General features: G+C 48.2%; 1 protein-coding gene and 1 long non-coding RNA gene across 17 annotated transcripts in view; both read left to right on the top strand.

The window, feature by feature from the left end:
* Positions 1–613, top strand: part of MEIS2 (Meis homeobox 2) — a 240,005-nt gene extending 239,392 nt beyond the window's left edge. For all 16 annotated transcript variants that reach the window (XR_016217537.1, XM_089309419.1, XM_070053349.2 and 13 more), the window contains one exon: positions 1–613. This exon is cut by the window's left edge and continues 820 nt beyond it. The gene's annotated coding sequence lies outside the window, so the exon portion shown is untranslated.
* Positions 614–4,204: 3,591 nt separating this feature from the next.
* On the top strand, positions 4,205–9,958 carry LOC149123071 (uncharacterized). Its single transcript, XR_016218542.1, has 3 exons — positions 4,205–5,160; positions 7,440–7,527; positions 7,642–9,958. It is a non-coding gene; the product is annotated as an uncharacterized LOC149123071 (long non-coding RNA).
* Positions 9,959–10,037: the final 79 nt, after the last annotated feature.

Here is a 10,037-nt window from a genome sequence, read left to right as displayed (position 1 = left end):
TTTCATGCCCGGCCTTTGTTCCTCCATAAACGTGTCCTTTAGTTTCAAACAGATCTTTATAGTTTGTGCTTCATAAGCCAACTCTTATTATTATTTTGGGGGACTCTTCTTCAAAGAGCTTGCCAATGAAGATTTAAAGACAGACAGAGCAGGAGCTCCTTCCAGGAGTTCTGAGCCTGGGCTGTGGACAAAACAGTCTTAAGTTGGGCAGCTTTCCTCAACACAAAAAAGTTATTAATGGTTGTTGCACCAGAACTAGGACTTTATCAGAAACTCAAAGCTTGGGGGATAAAAAGGAACAAGAGAATACTGTAACAAACTTCGTACAGAGTTCGGTCTATTAATTGTTTCATGTTAGATATTCTATGTGTTTACCTCAATTGAAAAAAAAAAAGAATGTTTTTGCTAGTATCAGATCTGCTGTGGAATTGGTATTGTATGTCCATGAATTCTTCTTTTCTCAGCACGTGTTCCTCACTAGAAGAAAATGCTGTTACCTTTAAGCTTTGTCAAATTTACATTAAAATACTTGTATGAGGACTGTGACGTTATGTTAAAAAAAAAAGGTGTTAAGTCACAAAATGCGGTAATAAATATTTCATTTTTGATTTTTTGTTAGGCTTTTGTGTTTTCACTCATAAGCAAGGTTGCCAATTACATATGGTAGTAGTAAGGTTTTTGCCCCTTAGAAATTTAATATACTTGAAACTTATTAACAAATTTTAAGGTAATCATCTGTTGCTTCTCAGTGTATGGCCTACAAGTTCCACCCACAGAACCTTCTAAAGGTATGAAATTGTGTGTTGAGCCACGTTGGAAGATCACCTTCAACGTACCCAGATAGTCTTTCCTCTGACAGAAGAAAGGGCATTTTTCAGTGTTAATTTTACATCATAAGAAATAACATCTGTGCTCAGAGGTTATTCATCTGCCTGTGTTTTTCCTGTCTTACTAAAATACTGTTGAATATGCAAATTAAAATTTGCATATAGCTGTTCGTAGATAAGCAAACAACTTCTATGGAGTTTGAAATCCTGTGTTTAAAAGATTACTTAATCATTAATATTGAATATAAATTAATTATGGTATCCTTATTTCAGACACATACTCCATGTGCAGGGACGCTACTGTGATGATTTCGTGACTCGAACTGTTTTTTTAAAACACAACAAAGCAGACAGTAAAATGCTATTTTCAAAACTTCAACATTCCTGGAAACTTTTGCTATTAGCTCGTTGATGTTGCACCAATGATACATGCTAAAGTCTGCAAAAAGTGGGTAGAAAGAGTGGGGAGTATTTGCACACTTAATTTTTCAAATATACTAATCCTTTATTTTTGTATCTCTTAAATATTGACTGCTGTATTCAGAAAGGACAATATTATAAACTTTAACAAGGTATTCGATGTCAACTTGATCGGGGAAATAGTTCATTAACTCTAGAAAGTTAAAACTTGGAAGAAATCCATAGTGGATCTTACTTGGGCTCTTCTCTCTTTGCACTTCAAACAGCAATGATGGAAGTTTTATAAAAATGAGCAAGGAAATAAACTTCTATTGTTTTGAATTACATTTATTTAAGGTAGAATTTTTATAAAGTATTCATCTGTTTAGCGTGCTGCTATTTAAACATAGAAATAACACTTCTGACATAAACTAATTCTAAAAGAGAAGTTCTTCACCACTTGAAAAAGAAACAGCTTCCCTCTAATTTTTTCTACACTATTTTACTTGGATTCCCTTTGCGAAATGTAAATATTTACATATTTTTACTCTAAATGCGTTAATGTAAACTCCAGCCACCTCCCCATTTATAAATTAACTCTCACATCGGCCGAATTTCTTTTTTGGAAAACTTTTTCTTCCTTTTCTCTCGGTAAAGTAAGTGCTTGAAGGGTTTGCTTGGTAATCGGCTTAGGAAGTGTTTTATGAAATTATTCCATTATTTCATTGCAGATTAGAACCCAGGGTGCTGCAGCCCTGGCTCCCATCTTCATCAGATCCACGTTGGCCTCAGCGCTCTTTAAGTGTCTGGAGATGAATGATGAGAATTTTTGTTTGCATGTCCTTGCTCCCCCACCTCCACCCCATGCTAAGACAGAGAGATGATAGATTTGTCCAATTTTTATAATGCTTTTTTATACCACCTCGGAAGGCACTTGCTCCTGTCTCGGGTTTACTATTTAGTATAAAGAGTTCCGATTTGGGTATATTTAAGAAAGACTCAGCTGTCAAAAGCAAAGAAACTGGGGATGGTGTTTTGACAACCATATAGTGTTAAAGGAAATACTGTAGTCTGAATAAAATTGCTTATGTTCTCCAAAACAAGAGTAATATAAAAACACTTTTTTATTTATATGGAAAAGCAAAAGCAGAAATAAATTCCAAAGGTTTCCCTTTCTTTAAGAAATTCTGAGAGAACTGCAGTCGCCATCTGTTAAGGGTTGGGAATCGAGCAAGAAGCCACATTTTAAAGGAGAGAGAGGGAAAAAAAGACCAGGGAAGTCTGCGTCTGCCATCCGCCCCTTCTCCCCGCGCGCCCCAGGTCAGCAACCCCGCTGCCCCGGCTCACCCTGCGTAGACGCGTCCAGGGGAGTCCTTGCGAGCCGCCCGGCCCGCCCGCCCCTCCCACGCCCGCCCGCGGGCCTGCGAGCCCAGCACAGATCTGCGGAGGGAAACGTGGCTAATGTCTCTAGCAGCTGTCAAAAGGGGCGACCGTCCTTCAAAGGGATGGCCAGTTCCCCATTAGTCTCCCAGGCCAGCCGTTAGATAAGGAGCCTGGACCTCCGCTCCGAGTTGCCACTCGGGCAGAAGGGCCGCTGTCTGCGAGTCTGGATGCGCAAGAGGGGCCCTCGCCTCGCCGGGGCCAGGGGGCCGCGTGGGTGCTAATGTGAGCCTGGGAGGCCCGGAGGAGGCGGGGGCCGCGCCGGCCCTCCCCTGCCTCTGTTTTGCTGCGTGTGTGCGCGTGTGCGTGTGTGTGTGTGTGTGTGTGTGTGTGTGTGGCGTGGTGCGGCGCGGCGCGGAGCCGAGGGACGCGCTCGGGACAGCACGGTTACAGTGGCGGTCGGCGACCCAGGGCGCGGCGTGCTGCGGGCGAGCCCCCGCCGTCGTCGTCGGTCAGGGCAGGGGCGCAGTCTGGGCGGCAGGTGCTGCGCAGGGGCAGCGCGGGTCTGACGAGAATGGAGACCGTCGGGGCAGCGTTTGAAGGGAGGTTTTAATATTAATAGTTTCGGTGTAGAGACAGAAGGGAGATTGCGTCTACGGCTCCTCCGGGCAGACTCTGGGTGACAGGGATGATGGATGATCCGGCAGAGCCCAGCAGCTCCTCCCCTGCAGCCCCAACGGTGTCAAAGCTACTTTAGTTGAAGCTTTAGAAATAAAATAAACAGCATCGCCCCCCACCCCCTACTCTTCGTCCACCGCCACCCCCCCCCCCGCTTTCCAACATCGATTTATGAATCATTATGAATCAATTACTGCTCTGAATACTTTCCCATTGGCTTAAATGAAACAGTCGAAAAGGAAAACGTGGGGTTCGGCGGGCATCCTTTTTGACCCCCATCCCCCCAAGAACAATCGCAAAATCTATTATCTTTTCGGAGGCACTGGGGTGGGAGGTTGCGAGAAGGGGAAGGGGTCACCCAGCAAATAACTGGGGCAACGCTGGAGAGGGACAGTCGCCCAGCTGCTGCCTTTGTTGTGTTTCTGATGGGTCTGGTTTCTTTGCTGTTTGTTTTGGAGGTGGGGTTTTTTTGGGGGGTGGGGTTGGTACGAGGGGGAACTAGCTTGAGAAAGAGAAGCCTCCAAGTTTTCTGACCTAATTACGTAACTCCTTTGGAGACCTAATTGCACGTGCGTGCGGGCGAACACCAGATGATGTTGCTGGGGAGGTTGCACATGGGAGAAGGTGTGGAGGAATGGGTCCGAGTGCAGGGCCGGTTTGCACTTTGTTCTGAGCGGCTGTCCCCGCGCGCGGGTTTGCTGCTGGGAGTTGGGGGGTGCTCCCCTCCCACAAGCCCCGCACACACCACCCCCACCGCCCCGGCCCGGCCCCCTGGCCGCTTTTTGTCGCTGGAACTGGTTGGGGTCTGGGCCTGGCCGCCCCCTCCGCCCCCGCCCCGCCGCGGTCGCCGCAGGCTTTTCTTCGCTCGCTCGCCTCTTCCGCGGCGGAGCTCGGAGGGTCTCTAGGTGTTTCTATGACTACATTGTGTGTGTGGGAGGGTCAGATGTGGGGGTTGCCCGCGAGAGGGCCGTTCCTGGGCGATCATTTATCAATGTCACCCACATAATGATTCTCTCTGCAGCCTCCTATTGATGAGGATAATTACATTAGCTCAGAGTGACTGATCAATGAAAAACCACCACACAAAAACTTCTTTACTCCTCTATAATACCAAAAACCGATACAGAAATAACACAGAAAGCCTCATTTTCTTTCCCTTCCCTGCCCACCAATGGATTCTGCACCATGACCACCCCTTCCTTTCCTCCCCCCCCCCCAAAAGGACGCGGGAGTAAACTCTGAAAAGAGACCCAGGTTTGTTTCGGGTACAGAGGATGCATTTCCTCCAAAACGTGCCGGCTTCTCTCCCCCTTTGGTGCAGAATATCTACGGATTAGCTTGTGGGAGTTGCTTTTAGACTGGTCCCTGGTTTTCCGTTTTTCTTTCTTTCCACCCCGTTGAGCAATTTTTTTTTTCTGCTTTAAAAAGGGGGGGGGGCAAGACTGTTCCTTTACTATTCCTTTTACAAATAACTGGAAAAAGTAATGACTTTGGGTCCTGAGTTTTTAAAAGCGATGCCCAAGGCGGGTTATCTTTTGTCTTTATCACTTCATAAAGTAGAGCAATTAAAAGACGTAGTGTGGCGTGGGTCTAAACGGTGGCTCCATTAGGATCCGCTGTCTTCTCGCCCGAAAGTTTGCAGCTAAATTACGATTTCGCTTTTTCTAGAGTTGTAAAACAAATCAATATTTTCTCAATTAAAGAGAATTTTCATGCTTTACTCGCGAGTTGTTAAAGGCGCTGTAAATTTTATGGTAATGCTTCTTGACTTCGGAGTAGATGCAGGAGACCCGGTGACTCTCGTGGTCTTTATCCTCGCCAAGAACCGACCCCCCGGGAACGTCCAGTGGTCTCCCAGCAAATGGACGCAACCAAGGTAAGGAGGGTTCCGAAGGGGACGCCCGGGCCAGCCGGCCGGGGCCGGGGTGGGGACCGCCAGGGGAACCCCGCTGCTGCTGCCACAGGCCATTGTCTTGCGTATTTTCACCTGTCTGGGGCCCGCCTCCTGAAAGTGACAGAAGTATCCATTTTATTCTCCTCCTCAAAGCAGGAGAGGGCCGGCCCAGGAGCTGCCCTGGGGGAGCATCGGGACTGCTGCCCCTGCCCCCTGCCGTCGGCGCCCCTCGCCTCCTTTGGCCACGTTGTCAGTGGGAGCTCACCCCTGCGCGGATCCTGCCGTGTTTTCTGTGCGCTCTGGCCTCCGTGTGGGAAAGCGCTCCCCACCCGCAGGAGCCCACCGTGTACAGATGTTCTCTCCTTCCACACGTCCCACCTAGTAAAAGCTCCCGCAGAGAATTAACGGTGGTGTGTTAATAGCCCAGCTCTGCTACCGCCAGCCCCTGCACAGCTGAGTCTGAGGCTGCAGAAGCGCCTCCAGGCCCCACCGAAGCCCGAGGACTTGGGGATGCCAAGGTCCAGGCACTCGGTGGCACCCGAGGGAGGGAAACTTCCAGAAACTGAGGCGGAGACCCGGCAGAAGAAAGCAGGGAGCTGGAATGGAAGGAGAAAGGGTAGGGTGAGGCAGAAAGCAGGGGCCTTTGGGACCCCTTTGTAATTGAAAAAGAAACAATAATGAAGGGAAATTGAATGTGTAAGGCTTGCTATTAAAATTGTTTTGAGCCTAATGTCCGTCTAAGAACAGGTCCTCAGCGATCCCAGAATGGGCCCCTTCGCAAGTCTCCTCTCAAGTTAATTTGCTGGGAACGAGAAGACCGGGCAAGGGCTATGTGTGTGGTGTACCAAGAGCTTAAGTAAGAGTCCGGTGGGAAGGGGCGCCCAGATATAATGAGGTTGCTGTTTTAAGCTGAATAGAGGGGTGGGGGGAGGTAGACAAAAAGCTACCACAATGCACTTTTGCAATAATTCTCACTCACTTGCCTTCCCTTCCCTCAGCATGCCATATGGAATAGCAGGCATAGGTGGCCAACTTGTCTAGTTCCCCGTCTTCCACCAGTAGACCCACCTGGCAGCTCCTTCTTCTCTTAGATGTCTAATATGTAAGCCTGGGCCACGGCTGCTTTATAACTGAGTGGGCCTTTGTTAATGTGTTTGTACTTTTTTTTTTTTTTTTGCTTTCAGTCTAAGTTTCTCGCTTTTGGAAGAGGCAGGAGGTGCAAGAAGGGGGGGGAGGGGAGCCCCACACAAAGACTATCTAGTTCTCACCAAGCAGGTTTCAAAATAGAAACTTAATGGGAAGAATGAATTAAAAAAAATAAAGTGGGGTGTGAGAATTGTTTATGACAACAGGTTTACTTGTCTGGAAGAGAGGTGCTTCTGAAATATTTTTCCCTTGGAGGATTCTCTTTTCATCCTATTGAAACATTTTCAAATTTTAATCCTTTTGTAGACAAAACCTCAGCATAAATATGACGTGGACCACTGGCAAAAAAAAAAAAAAACGAACTTCAACTCAATGCTTGGATGGGAGGGAGGGGTGTGGGGAGGAGAGAGAGCCCTCTCTGATTAATAACTAGCAGGGTAATGTTGAGGGCTTTTTCTGCCCGATTGCCTTTTTGAATTAGAGCCGATTCCTTCACACTTCAATAGTGCCTGTCTCCTTTAAAATGACTGGCAGATTTGTTTCTTTCTTTTTTTTTTTTCCCCTCTCTCTCTCCCTGGGACCTAATGATGTAAATTTTCTAATTAGTTAAATCATATTGCTTAAAGGCCTAATATTTACCATGTAAGAAATGATCCTACTGATTTGGACCTCTTGAAATATTCTGAGAAATAACATTTGGCTTTGAGGTTGAGGGAGGAGGGAGCAGGAAGCTGTATTCCAGGAAGCTGTTTAGAGGAGAGCAGGCACTGACCGGGCAACACGTTAAATTAATAGTTGAAGTTGAACTAGGCTCACACCCTAAGTCTCCTTTTATTTTTCAATCAGCGAAGATTTAATTGGCAGCCCTCAGGCCGGGCGATCTGATATTTTCTCATTAGTTTCCCATCACTAATCTTGAGTGTTAGATTGGCTTAAAGGTTGTCAACATTTGACCAATTTTATTTAAGGGGGGGGGGGGTTGGAAATCACGCATTATGGCTCCGGGATGTGAGATCTGCAAATAAATCCTGCTTGGATCAGCGGAACTAACAGGCGAAAAAAATGTTGACTATTCATGGTCGCATTTAATAAGTTGCATTACTGTGTGTTTCAAGGCTAGGGGGAGAGATTATATATGTGCCGCCCAGAAGCAGATGAAAAACAGGTTGATGAGGGGAGGAGGGTGCACCGTAAGCAGCATGGGTAAGTGAAACGAGACTCGGATACGTTTCGAATGGAGGGTAAATAACCCGCGTGGAATCGCTGTTGAGGGTTTGGGAGCTACAATCCGCCCCTTCTCCCCACCTTCCTTTGCAGCTGCGTCAAACTGCCAGGGCTGCCTTGCAAGCGCTGAACGGCTCGGCAAGCTGGTCCACAGCTAACGTCAGAGCGCCCCCTGCTGGCCAGCGGCGTAGACCGCGCGGGTCAGCCCCCTGCGAAGTGAATCGTGGTTTTCTGCGTCCCCCACCCTTCGCCTCCTCTTTCCCCCGCTCCCACCCACCTCGGTTCTGCAGCAGAACTCCGCGACAGGGGAATCGCTTGTCAAGGCTGAACATTTAAATGAATAAATAAAAAATAAAATGCAAAGGAACCCCCACCTCCACGTGGCCTCCGGGGAATACACTATCAAACGCCTTGGCTAAGGGACACATTTTATTTGCCTAAATCTCTTGATGCCCTGGGTTTTTGCTGTAGCTTATGTTTTTCTGCCGAATGTAGATTCCGAATCCAAGGAAATTTTTTACTAGATACTGTGAGAGTTTTTAAAAATGATAAGGCAAAGAGGCCAATATAAAAGAATATTTTGCATCCTCACAACATTAAACTCCCAGGGAACTCCGTTTTTACAGAGTCCGGAGGCATCGCTTTTGCAATTCAGACAGTTCTTAGTGTAGAGCGACCTTTTCCTGCACTGCTGGCCCCTGTCTGATCATTCTTCAAAACAGAGAATGGGTTTAAAAGTTGTCACCAGACACACAGGTACTTCCACGGCCCCGTTCTGGGCCCGTGCTTCCCAGTTCTTCTGGGGAAGGCCAGGGTGGCTGAAGTCGCCTCAAAAACCCGCCAGCGCCTGGACACTTGATCTTCCTGAGTGCTTCACGTCCAGTGCAAGATACGGGACAGCTACCGTTTGGGTGCTGGGGTGAAGGTTCCGCGGCCGGGTTCACAGAGGCGTTTTCCCGAGTCCCAGTCAGTCTTCGGGGGGGATGGATGAGCGCTGCGTAAGGCGAGGGCGCACAGGTAAGGCAGGAGCGCCGGAGCCACCCCGGGCCGGCGGGCGCCGCGCCTCCACCGCCCGCCTAGCGCCTCCCGGGAAAGGCGCCGGCCGCCCGCACAGTCCTGACCCCGGGAAGCCCAGCGACCACCGCTGGACCCCCCAAGACGGAGTGTCAGTCTGCAACACGGGGCGACTTTGGCTCCGCGGAGCGGGTGTAGATTCCTCGTTATTGCTTTTCGAAGGTCTGGTTCGCGGGATTTTGCATAAGCAGCTCTCAGACCCGAGGCGTGGGGCGGGGGGCACTGCAGGGGAAAAAGGGTCTCTGGGCTCGTATTTCTCTCCAGAGGACCAGGACCCTCTGGTGTGAAAGTCCCCTCTCTCTTCCCTCGCTTCGCCCCAGAACCCCGAAGGCATCCCTTGTCCCCTACCCCACCCTTTGGGGAAGGTCCCAGACAGGGACCCAGGGACCCCCGAGGAAGAGCGCTCCTCTAAGGCAACGCAGAGGCGGTGGGCAGCCCGGGGCCAGTGTGTCTGAAGAATCCTGGGCTGTTGTGAGAGCTTCGGTGAAGTTGAAGTGTAATACTCCAAACTGTTGTCGTGGGGGCGGGGCCGTGTTGGAGAAGTTCGTTGCGTTCAAGCTTACTTAAAACATAAAGTCTGCTCCAGGGAAGCCAAATCTGCTGCTTGCCACTGGAGCTGAATTTTCTTGGAGAATTTTTTCTCCCTTGAAGCTCAGGAGTGGCAGGGAAGTTTTCCTGAGACCACATGACTCCACTGAAACACCCACGTCTATGCGGGTATTAAATATCCGTTTCTTGTACCTGTATAAAAGACAGGAAAACCATGAAGACAAGCAAGGGGGTATCCCTCACCACAGGTGAATCCAAATGTAAAATTATTTTCAGTGAGATACTCTCAGCGCTGATGAAAAGATGAAATCGTTGTTGCTGTTTTGTTTGGTTGGGTTTTGGTCTCAGTTTGACTGAGGGAAATTTGGGGATCTCGAACTAGTCTGGTCAGTGTTCTGAGGAAAGCAGGGCAAAAGTCTTCACAGGAAGACATGGAAAAATCCCCCGCCACACTCTTAGACCACTGGAAGGTTATGATTAAAAGAATGAGGTCACTCAGCAGGATCCCCTCAAATAGCTGTAAACTGCCCCCATCCTTTTATTGTGGCAACAAAATAAACTCCTCGCCAGCAATGGTGTTTCTTCTCTTTTTATCTTTCTTTTTGTTTTGGCTTAAAGGCAAAGAAGGGAAAACAAGCAGAGAAAACTGTTTCAAGAAGTCTTGGAATTGCTGCTGTTAAAAGGCTATTCTTCATTTCTGATCTCTTCATCTCGCGCCACAAAGGAAAAAGAAACCCAATGATGTGTCCGCATTTGATGAGGAGAAAACACTAACAGCAATGGAGGTGTGTGCGTTTTTCTTTTCCTCTGGAAACAAACATGTTTAACATTCACCATCGGAGCAAGTGGAAAGCTGCAGAGGTGTC

This window comes from Oryctolagus cuniculus, chromosome 12, assembly GCF_051225735.1.
Source record: "Oryctolagus cuniculus isolate XC-2025 breed Fujian yellow rabbit chromosome 12, ASM5122573v1, whole genome shotgun sequence".
NCBI classification, from domain to species: Eukaryota; Metazoa; Chordata; class Mammalia; order Lagomorpha; family Leporidae; genus Oryctolagus; species Oryctolagus cuniculus.
Note: the sequence above shows the minus strand (reverse complement) of the source record. Positions and strands in the feature narration are given on the sequence as shown.